General features: G+C 41.4%; 1 long non-coding RNA gene across 2 annotated transcripts in view; it reads left to right on the top strand.

Moving 5' to 3' along the window:
- The first annotated feature begins 6439 nt into the window (after positions 1-6439).
- The window catches only part of LOC140707518 (uncharacterized), a 42971-nt gene continuing 37753 nt past the window's right edge, over positions 6440-11657 (top strand). For both annotated transcript variants that reach the window (XR_012087629.2, XR_013542510.1), the window contains exon 1: positions 6440-10543. This is a non-coding gene — a long non-coding RNA (uncharacterized LOC140707518). The remainder of the gene's footprint in view (positions 10544-11657) is intronic.

Genomic DNA, 11657 nt, shown 5'->3' with positions numbered 1-11657 from the left:
GCATATTTTGTTCCTGGATTTGTATTGGGAAATGAGTGGGTTGACACTCAATGGGAAGTTGATGTCTGCTTTAGGAGCTCCTGATTAGATGCTTTCATATAGGTTGCAAACAAACAAACAAACAAACAAACAAACAAACAAACAAACAAACAAACAAACAAACAAACATAGCAGTGGAAGGAAAGCCTCAGAGGGCATTTTTTTCCTAATGAGCTCCAAGGGTTTCCTAAAGAGAAGTGATTTTAAGTGATTGTAGCTTTGCTGCGGTATTGCTTCAACAGAAATCACAGTAAGGTGTGCTCTCATTCATGTCAAACTGTGCGGATTTGGAGTAGAACTTTTGTCCATCTGGACAGGCATTAAATTGAGAAGATTCTGCCCTGGGAACAAATGACACAGTATCTAATGGCTTTAACTGCATGAACAAAAGGAGAATCCTGATATGTGAACATATTAGGAATTAACAGCGGAGTACAAAAAGACAAAAAAACAAACACACAGCCTTGTTTGCTCAATAGTAAATGTATTCTGCAGTGCAAGAGTTCCCTTTTTTTTGTTCTGAGCCCATGTGGTAATCTTTGAGAAATCTGCTATCATCTTATCCTCCTTTAACAAAGAGTTCATCTTGTTATTTATTTATTTGATTTATCTGACCAAATTATTATTTAAAAATAAACATAAACAAAGGTTTGCTAAACTCATCTTAAATTAGTTCCCCCATCTCAAAAAGTTTGCTTTGCTTTAATTAATAGCAGAAACAAGACGAATTTAATATGAAGGATGATGAAAAATCTCACAGTCCTGCACAACCCTTGGAATTTCCTCACACCTTCCTGTGGAGCTCATAGTTTGGGGAGAGTTTGCTCCTAGATGCCTGACACTGTAAGTGCTACTAGAACTTCCTTGGATGTAAATGTCTAAAGAACCAGGTGGATCCAAAATGTACCTCTAGCTGGGGGGGGGAATACTGTTTGCTTAATCCAGGGTTGAGTCCATACAAATCTGTTCAAGCTGAATTATGAATTTAGCATGAGACTTTGATCTCTCTCTCTCTCTCTCTTTCTCTCTCTCTCTCTCTCTCTCACACACACACACACACACACACAGAGAGAGAGAGAGAGAGAGAGAGAGTTGGCAGGGTTATCATGCAAGCCTTTAGGAGAATAGACCAGTATTTAAGAAGTAAAAATTCTGCACTTTATTGTACCGTAATGCTGCCACTAACGTGAACAGTTTACCTTTAAGAGAGGAAGGTTCTGCAGCGGGCATTTAGCTCGATCTGTACACCTACACCCTGCAGATGGTTTAGTTTTATAAGAGATGAAACTGCATTTGGTGGAACTGATTAAATATAAAAACACCACCATCTGCCATTTATTCTAATATAAAATGGTTTGGGCAGATGCTGACATCTTTCGAGATGATTGATTCATCTCTGACAAGGGAAGATTCTCCGAGGACTCCAGCTGCCCACCGCTCACACAATACCCGTTTACTAGACCGAACGCCAATCAAAGTGGCTTGATTTGGATGGAGCAGGTGAACGAAGGGCACTGGAATAAACCAGCAGTGTCTGGGCTTCTCTCTCTCCCTCTCTGTTCTCTCCTTTATTCTTGCTCCACATTTGCTGGGATCCTGCTCCACGCAGATAGTACCAAAACAAAGCTATCTCAAGATGGGGATTACGGACATTTTTTTAAAAAAAATGCTACAGTTTGGCACCGTTGGCTCTGGTTTTCCCCCTCCCAATGGAAAACTGTCAGATCCCATCTACATATGCAGCTTATCTCTGACCTTATAATTTTGTTTATTTATTTGTTTAGGCTAACTTTGCATCCAGGTTCCTTTTAAAAATCCTCCCTCATCATTTATGAAGCATCGCACTGGCTGGTTTGTAATGACTCGAGTAACAGATGTAGGCATTGTTGTTCTTTTTAAATAAGATCGGCGCGCTCTCAACGGCGGCGTGATTTGTGTGGCTTGGCGCGGCGCACTTGTATTCCAGTCCCTGTTTAGTTTACAGTGTAATTAATGAGGCCCTATTTAAAGAACTGATCTCAGCTCATACTTTGATACTGTTCGTTTATTTCTTTGATTACATTTTTATCCCTGCATTTTCTTGAAGGAGCTCCAGGGGGTAGACGGAGCTCTTCCTTCACGTCAACCTTGCCCTTACCACAAGAACCCTTTTTGGTCTGTTAGGCTGGTAGCAAGGTAGTTACAGATAACCTATAGAGTCTAAAGAATGTGAACGCCGAAGAGACATTTCTTAGGCCATATTTCATGTTTGAGAAATCATAGTTAAAATGAATCCTATGCTAAACCCCAATCAAAAAACAAAGCAGGCGAACTGATAAATTCGAGGAAGTGAGAGCAACCCCTTCTTTGATGCTCAAACAGAAATAGCTGGTTGTGGATCTTTTCCGCCTGTTCTCCTCCCAGGAAGGATTTTTGTCTTTTACTCACAGGCTACCTATAATGTCCATTTCTGAAGTCCATTGTTGGCTGAAAACTTGAACCTGACTCTTTGCATCCCAGATCTGGTCTCCAACACTCTACTTGCTACGAGTATATCTAATTTGTTTTAATTCCTATGGACCAGTAGCCTGTTTGGTATTTATGCGCATGGAAGTTCAGTCGCAGAAGCTGACACTGCAATTTGACAAGGTGGTGCCTGCATGTGGTTGTGTGACCTGGACCTCAATACATGACAGAATGCATACTTCCAACACGGGCTACCTGTTAACCTTGAGGGAGGCCGGAGAGAGAAAACGAGGAACTCATCTTTCTTGGTGGTCGCTCCTTGGCTTTGGAATGAGCTGCTACCCGAAATCTGCCTGGCTCCCCTCCTTGGGGATCTTCAAGAAAACCCCCAGAATTGTTTTTATTTCAGCAGATTTTTTCAAACATGCCATCTGAGTAGCTGCTGAGAGTATCAGCCTACCTTTTTAAACTGCCGCTTGTTTTCAAATGTAATTTTAATTTTAATGTTTGTGTTATTTTATGTTATTGTGACTGTTGTAACCTGATGAAAGTCACTATTGGTCAGTTGAGTGGTATAAAAATAGAATAACTAAAATAATAAATAAAATAACCAGGCACACAATTGCACAAAGATTAACACCTCAACCCTATCATTGTGACAGAGTTGGTTTACATATGTAAATATTATACAGGACACTGTCTTAGATGTTTAAGGTGTGAAGAAAGTTATACCTACTCTACTACTCATACTTATTTCTGGGTCCAGTCATAGAACATTTTCCAGCTTTTTTAAATATATGCTCTCAGGTTCTCACAAAACACTTCTGAAAGGCTATCCATTTCTGCAATATCCAGTAATTTTTAAATTTTTAAATCAAGTATGAGTAGAGAATATAGCATTTGTTATGGCTTTTAGTACTGTGACAGAGACATAGAGTCAAGATTATGCTGTATTACTGTAACCACTAGGTTATTTAAATTTCTTATGTCTTGTTTCTCTTTCCCCCCTTTTTCTTATCTTTCTCTTTTCCCCCCCTCTTCTTTTCCCCTATGATTGTTTCTTTATGAGCCATGTTGATGGTTGTTGTGTGATGTAAAAAAAAATTTAAAAAATCAAAAAGGAAAAAAGGAGGAAAAAATGTATGTTTGATTACCGTTGACAGAAGAAACCTCACCATATGAGTGTGTAGCTAGTTTTAGGAGCCTTGTACTGCAGCTCAAACTGCTCACGACCTGGGGTTCAATCCCAGGTAGCTGGCTCAAGGATGACTCAGCCTTCTATCTTTCTGAGGTCAGTAAAATGAGTTCCCAGCTTGTTTTTTTTTGGGGGGGGCAAATGAGTAGCCTGCATAATGAAGTTGTTAACCACCCAGAGAGTGCTTGAAGTGCTGTGGGGCGGTATATAAGCAACAAGCTTTGCTTTGCTTTTATTTGCTTTTTTGGTTGTTTCTAGAAGTGAAACACTGGGACCAAATTGGCTATTGAAATGTTGCAGGGCTGATGGCGGCTCAAAACGAAGGTGGCAGGAAGAGGGAACAAAGCAGCTGTACATTTGAGAAACTACTATTTATAAGTTGGGAGAAGAATTTCTATGATATGTCATATTTTTTCTGCTGCTTGTGTCTTAATTTATAAGTGTATTTGGGCATGTTTATGAGTAATGTTTATGATGCCTTTGAATTGTGGTGCTGGAGGAGATTCTTGAGAATCCCCTGGACTGCAAGGAGAACAAACCTATCAATTCTAAAGGAAATCAACCCTGAGTGCTCCCTGGAAGGACAGATCCTGAAGCTGAGGGTCCAATACTTTGGCCATCTCATGAGAAGACTCCCTGGAAAAGACCCTGATGTTGGGAAAGTGTGATGGCAAGAGGAGAAGGGGACGACAGAGGATGAGATGTCTGGATAGTGTTTCTGCGAAGCAACCAACATGAATTTGACACAACTCCGGGAGGCAGTAGAAGATAGGAGGGCCTGGAGTGCTCTGGTCCATGGGTTCACGAAGAGTCGGACACGACTAAACGACTAAACGACGACGATGAGTAATCTGGTGAGAAAGGTCAGATTACTCATCAACATATTTGAACTTCCTTGTGGGTTCAAATATAGACTGCAGAGAAAGCATGAAATGTCATAGAAATCCTCCCCCTATTTATAAGGTATCTCCAGAATTTGTAGCGCAGCTGGTAATACCTAAAATTTCTGTCGGTGCCTCAGTCTTGTCTTGTCTTTCTTTCTTTACCAGATTTTTTGCGAGAATAGAAAAAGGCAGAGCAGAGAGAGGGTAACAACTGGCAGATAGTGATGGAACCCACCTATAAAATTGATTGAATGAGGCAAGGCAATTGCGCCAAAACAAACAAATAAAAACAAGGCAACCCCCTCTTCTATGGCTGCACTCTCGATGTACATAATTTTCACAGGGCAACTGTGAATGGAAAAAAAGAACTACTGTGAGATAAAATGGTAGCTAGAAGAACCATAATAAAAAAAATCATATTGTCTCTCAGAACTGCCACTGTAAATTCTTTTTATCAGGTCCCCTGCTAATTGGAATTGCCGTGTGTTGTAGAACAATAGTGGATTTCATTATGCCTTCTTCAGTAATTACACATTGTAATTAGAAAATGTAATCTATAAATACCAGACAAAACCCCAACAACCCTGCCATCACCTTCTCTGGGTGATGTTGAGGGGGCAAACAGAGATTCCTTGAAAACATGATTAGATTATACAGTCTGATAAAGCCAAGCAAGCTGCCAGGATCTGATATGGAGAATCTCAAAAAGTCGTTGGAAGTGAGCAGCATCTCCCCCAAGGATGCTTCTAGGTGTAACAGAGACAAAACCCAGGAAATGGGGTCCCCAAGCCTGTTTCTTCTTTGTCATGTTTGCGCTTTTGCTTCCTCATTTATAAGCGGAGACACTTGGGTTTGAGTTCACTTCTTCCTACAGTCCTCTTGCTCACAGTCATTGCCCACTTATCCCGGAATAACCACGCGAGACCAGGTATATGGGTTAAACATGGGCCACACTTTATTAATATCCTTTCCATTTCCATGAACATGCCAATCTTCCAGGGAAAGGGGGGGGGGTCCTGCTGTAGTACGGATTCAAATTCCTTGCTGAGTATTAGGTTGGCTCTTGCCCAGCTGTGAGGCTGGGCTCAGGCCTCAGTTATTCCCTCCGTTATCAACATAGAATAACTGACGGCCTCTGAATTTCCCCGGATCCTTTCCTTCTCTCTGTACCTTTCGGGGGTCCGGGAGCGTACCCAGTGCATCTTTACCTCCCAGCACCGCAGTTGCCTGCCCGGGCATGCTACTGGTCCAGATGTGCTGGAATTTGTTGCCACCACCCGAGATACCAGTTCAGCAATGGCCGATGGAGGACAATGGGAGAACGCCCCTTTAAATGCCCTCTGACTAGCCCACACCCCTTGGCTGTCCTAGCGTTCGGCCTCCCAATGTCACACATTATTCCAGGCAAGTTGGCAAAGCCCCACCTTGATAGTTGGATCCCTTCAGTCCCTCTATCGGCATGACCATTTGTCCAGCAGCAGCTGGCCCTTCCTCCCCTCTTTCCCAAAGGTACTTCACTCTCAGTTTTTATTAATATCCTCACTGAAAATGGTCATTTGTTGATGATTCTAAACAACAGTTTCCATAAAGGCTAACAAAAGTTGCCGTTACTTCATTGTTAGTCACTGGGCCCCATAACCCATGTGAGGTGCAACATTGCTATATATATTATTTGCTCTGCATGAGTCTTGTGTGGTGCATGGCAAAAATAAAAATAAAAATTGCTATTGAAAAGATTTTAAAAATGTACCAGATCAGTTTGCTCCTTCCTTCCTTCCTTCCTTCCTTCCTTCCTTCCTTCCTTCCTTCCTTCCTTCCTTCCTTCCTTCCTTCCTTCCTTCCTTCCTTCCTTCCTTCCTTCCTTCCTTCCTTCCTTCCTTCCTTCCATTTGATATACTCTCATTCTTCCGATATTGGGAAACAGTTAAAACCTTACATACCATTTACAAATTCATTGTATACAGTTTGCAGTTTACTAGGATGTTGAATCACAGGTTTGAATGAGGATAAGAGCTTCTTATCATAGGATGGGTGTTAATTGGCATGCCTAAATTGGTAGCTTCACCAACAAGAGGATCAACAGCTGCTGTTAATGTAATTATCACTATCAATACTTCTTGAACTTACTTTCCATCTCACCTGATTGCCTGTCATCCCCATGCAAATCTATGTACTGTGTATATCTAAAATAGTGAAAACACTTACTGTTTCTGATGAAGTCCAGGAAAATTGGAACTGCTGGATAGCTAGCTTCGTGGTTTAGGTCTCTGACACTGGGAGTTCGATTCCCCCACCGTGCCTCTTTGACAGGGGCTGGACTTGATGATCTGTAGGGTTCCTTCCAGCTCTGCATTTCTAAGATATTGTATATTAGATTCATGCTACAATAAACATGTTGGTTTTTCAGATGTCATAGGACATCCTGGGGCTGGCTCACCGATTTTTCCTGCATTAGAGTAATATGATTACCCATTTGGGTAACAGACACAAATATGCATTATAATTCTTATTTCTGTTGTCCCCTCACCCCTCTATTTGGAGTATGTATTAGGTTTAATGCCAGGAAACACCAACCAAATTCATCTTATAAATAGAATAAATTTAAGACCTACATGAGGTTCTCCCCAATATCTATTAATGGATAAGTTGTGTGCTTTTTTGATTTTTAATTTTTTTTGTACTGTGATGTGTTAAAGGTATTTCATGCTGTTACATTTCGAAATGTGGATAGTTCTTCAAGCAGGGAGGAATGTATATGTAGGCATATTCGACAGAGATGCAATATTATTTAAATATTTTACTTTAATATGCCAGTGATTGGTGTGGTGATATTATTAGATATGGTTTCCCTTTTAGATTCCAAGGTATTGTTTCTAGAATTAATTAAAAGTGTTGTAAAACAGAAGCAGTTTTAAAAAAATTCATTAATCATGGGTGAAGGTAGTACCGACTAAAAGGTAGTGATGCTTCTTCTCATCTTTGTAATGGTTTCAATAAAGCATGAGATGCAACTCATGTGGAGAAGCTGACAGGTTCCATTTGATTACAGAAAGGGAAAGAAAAAGGTCAGCACTTTCTGAGACAGAAGGAAATCCTTTATTAAATATTGGAACCAGATACATAAGAAACCTAACATGCAAAAGGTACATACATGAATAATTCATCACATTAAATAATTAAATGGAATTTATTCTGTATTGTAACACGTGAGACTGTTTGGTACTGATTTTCCAGGGAGTTTGTTTTTAGAACATTGCACCTCTTGTGAACCTAAGGCTCTCTGAGATCAGCAGAAGGGAGAAAAGCTTCTAGGATTTTCTGTGACGTACAAAAATAACTTGGCCAGCTGTGGGTAATAAGTATTTTGACACGGTTGGGGTGCAGGGGCCTTGTTTACTGCTTCACCTCACGCAACAAAATGGCTTGGGTCAGCTTTGTTTGACAAACATGCCAGCAACACCTTTGGGCACAAATAATTGGCCGTAATTTCTTAGAATCTTAGAATAAAATTTTGGATGCCAAAACAGGCATATATATAATCAAGCCAAGTGTAAATGTTGGGTTTTTTTGCTGCTATTATGTTGTGTTTTCCAGATTAATTTAAGCTTACAGAGAAGAAGGGGTGTTTGTTTGGTAGCCACAGAAGTTTCTATTGACTTGCTCAATAGACTTGCTATCGGGATGTAAAAAGCCTGTATAGCAGAAATACTCGCATGCCTCAGGGTTGTGAGTATGTATGTGCTATAGCAGGAAGGGTGAACTTGTGGCTCTTTAGATGCCACTGGACTGTAAGTCCCATCGTCCTTCATCCTTGGTTGTGATGGCCTGGACATAATCAATGTTGTCCAACAACAGCTAGGGGATGAGGTCAACGTGCTCGTCCTCACCATTGCTCTGTCACAAGGTTAGCAGGTATGAAGATGGGCTCTTCTTAATATGGTACTCTGACCCTTAAAAGTGTTATAGTGTCATTGGTTGGGTGTGGGCTGACATACTAAAGTGCTTCCTGAAAGTTCAAGAGACTGGTTAGTCAAGGGTTTTTTGCCTTTCCAGAATATGCTTGAGCCAGTAAGCAATCCAAGAGCTTTGTCTGTTTCTTTGTTCAATTTCTACCCCGCCTATCTACTGGCAAACCACGACTCTGTGTGGCTTACAACAAAATGTATACAGTACATTAAAAAAAGGGAAAATACCACTCCTATAGCCCACTTACATCACATACACACGGACACAGATCCCAAGATGGCAATGACAGTAACAACAATTAAGCAATAAAAAGTTAAACAATCAAATAATTAAATAAGGAGAAGATTCTCAAAAGCCTGACTGAAAGGCAATGTTTTTGTTTGACTGATGCGTATCCACCAGTGACGAGTTCCAAAACGAGGTGGCCACCACTGAGAAGACCCAGTTCCTAGTTGTAGATTTCCAGGCCTCCCTTGGGGTGTCCACCCACAACATCAGGGATTGGGAGGTGCAGGTGGGACAGGTGGTAGATCAGAGTGAGAGGCCAGGTGGTGAGGTCCCAAACTGTTCAGGGCTTTGTATGTCAACATTAACACCTTGAACTTGGCTTGGAAGCATACTGGCAACCAGTGGAAATAAGCCAGGATAGGGGAGTCATGATCATATGTCAGTGTCCCTGATACAAGCCTAGCCTCTGCATTTTGCATCTGCTGCAACTTCTGAACCATCTTCAAGGGTAGCCCCACGTAGAGAGCATTGCAGTAGTCAATCTTTGAAATTACCAATGCATGAACCAGTGTCATTAGGGACTTCCTGTTGAGAGAAGAGGGGTGAAGGGTGTGCAATCTGCCTAAGCTGAAAAAAGGCAGGCCTGACCACCGCTTAGATCTGATTCTCCATCAAGAAGGCTGGGTCCAGAAGCACATCCAGATTACAAACCTGGTCTTTCAGGGGGAGTGTGATTCCCATCCACACCAGGGAAAACGCCCTCTAAATGATTAGGGTCACTGCCTAAGAACAGGGTATCTGTCATGTACCTTATATACAATTATATTAAAATACTAACATGTTTTTATTGGTGGTGAGGTATGAGTAGTGGAGGAAGAAGCTGGCCATGAGGCTGCCTATTGGACCCTGTTATATACTGTAAGTTACCACATCAGGTGACACTGGATTTCTTTATTATGTGATATAGGGTACTCAGTGTGGTGTAGTAATGGACTAGGAGTGTGGAGATGAGGGACTGAATCCCCACTCAGTCATGGAAACACACTGGGAGAATGGAGCTAATTAAACCACTCCCTAAGTATCTCAGTTACCTTGAAAGCCCTATTAGAGTCACTATAAGTCATTTCCGACTTGACTGCACATAACCAATAACCAATGCATGATATACTCCGATTTATAGCTACCACATTCTTTGGAGGACTGCCTTTTAATGTTAACACACATGACTTTGTCTCCTTTCTTTAAAAGGAAAAAAACCCATACACTATATTCATGAAACAAGAGGCATGCATTTTGCTACAGCGCACTGCAGCCTTTCATTCCTCTACCTCTTCTGCTTCCTCCATATTGTGGAACAGCTGGACGAGGGCAGCTCTAGCTATCTTGTTCTTTGCTGAGCTACTGCGTTTTCCCCTTCCTTTTTGGCCTTTGTTTAAGAATTTCTGGTAAATAACAGACTCTCCGCAGCTGTTCAAATGAAGTTGGAGGAGTCTTTTTTGTGTGTTGCGGGTGGGGGAGCTGGTTGGGTTCTTTTGCTCCAGTTGGCACCTTGGTGTTCATTTCTCCTAAAGTGGGTTTTCACTTCAGTAGGTAAATAAGCTACAGTAGGGGTTTGTTGTTCGGTTGAAAAAGAAAAGAAGAAGAAAAGAAAAGAAAAAAGAAAAGAAAAGAATGAGCATGTGGGCAGCCCTGGAAAGACAATGTGCAATGTGAATTACCCACCTCTTAAGAATCCAGAGTTTCTGACCTCTCACTGTGATGAAGGGCACTGGAACATCTTGGCCCTGTGGGTAATTACTTTAAATTGTGACTTTTACCGCTCTTTTGTTTCACTACAATTGGTGCTATTTCTTCGCATGCCTTCAGTGTCAGCTAATTGGTACATATGCATTTCCCCCCCTCATCTGAAGTCCATTTACTTCATTAGAACATTAGCGTGTGTTCTGATGGTAATTGGGCGTTGCTTTCTCCGCAATAGCATTAGCTGTGTTGCTGCCATTGAGCCGACTGTTCTGAATGATGAAAGGCGAACATGAGGCCTATTTGTGTACTCCTTTAACTGTGCTCGCAGTAATTGCTATAACCCCAAATTGGTTTTAATTTGTATGGTCTGCTTTAGAGTGGTGGTTCAAAAATTATAATTGCGGGGATTTTAAAGGAATCATGTTTGGGGAATGGAGAATGGGTTTATTCTTCCCCTCCCTCCCCCGTGATGTCTTTCCTCTGTTTCTGCTGTTGTTGCTGTTGTGGTTGCCATCTTTTGATCCTGGATCCATAGATGTAAATCCCACGGACATACGACGGCTAAACTAAAGTGCAAAGAATCTTGTTATGATGTGAAAGAAAAATAAAATGATTTTTTGTTTCTCTCTCATTCCATAAGTATAAACTTCCAGATGTAGAAAACATGGTGATTGAGACTAGCTTTCTGACAGTGAAATGGATGTAGGGAAGCTACGTGCACTCACGGAATATCAAGTGGCTCTACAGCACTGGTTCTTAACCTTGGGTTACTCAGGAGTTTTGGACTGCAACTCCCAGAAGCCTTCATCACCAGCTGTCCTGACTGGAGTTTCTGGGAGTTGCAGTTCAAAAGCATCTGAGTAACAAAGGTTAAGAGCCACTGCTCTACATCATCAGTTTTACAGATCACATCCGTTAGAAAACTGAACTAGAACTTCATTTTCTCCATCACGCAAGAACAGAAGAGGCAGAAGAAGCTGCTGGATCCGCTCAGATAAAACTTAGTTAGCAGTGGCAAAAGGTAGCAGATGGCAAGACAGAGTCACATTTGGATGTGGACAAAACCAAGATGAAGGACCCTTTACCCTTGGCTGAGATGAAGCCCCCTCCTTGAGGTGAGGCCCAAGGCTGAATGGCCCTCCTGGCTTCTTTCTTTT

The sequence above is a fragment of the Pogona vitticeps genome, chromosome 1 (assembly GCF_051106095.1).
Source record: "Pogona vitticeps strain Pit_001003342236 chromosome 1, PviZW2.1, whole genome shotgun sequence".
Taxonomy (NCBI): domain Eukaryota; kingdom Metazoa; phylum Chordata; class Lepidosauria; order Squamata; family Agamidae; genus Pogona; species Pogona vitticeps.
This window is presented reverse-complemented; position numbering and strand designations above follow the sequence as displayed.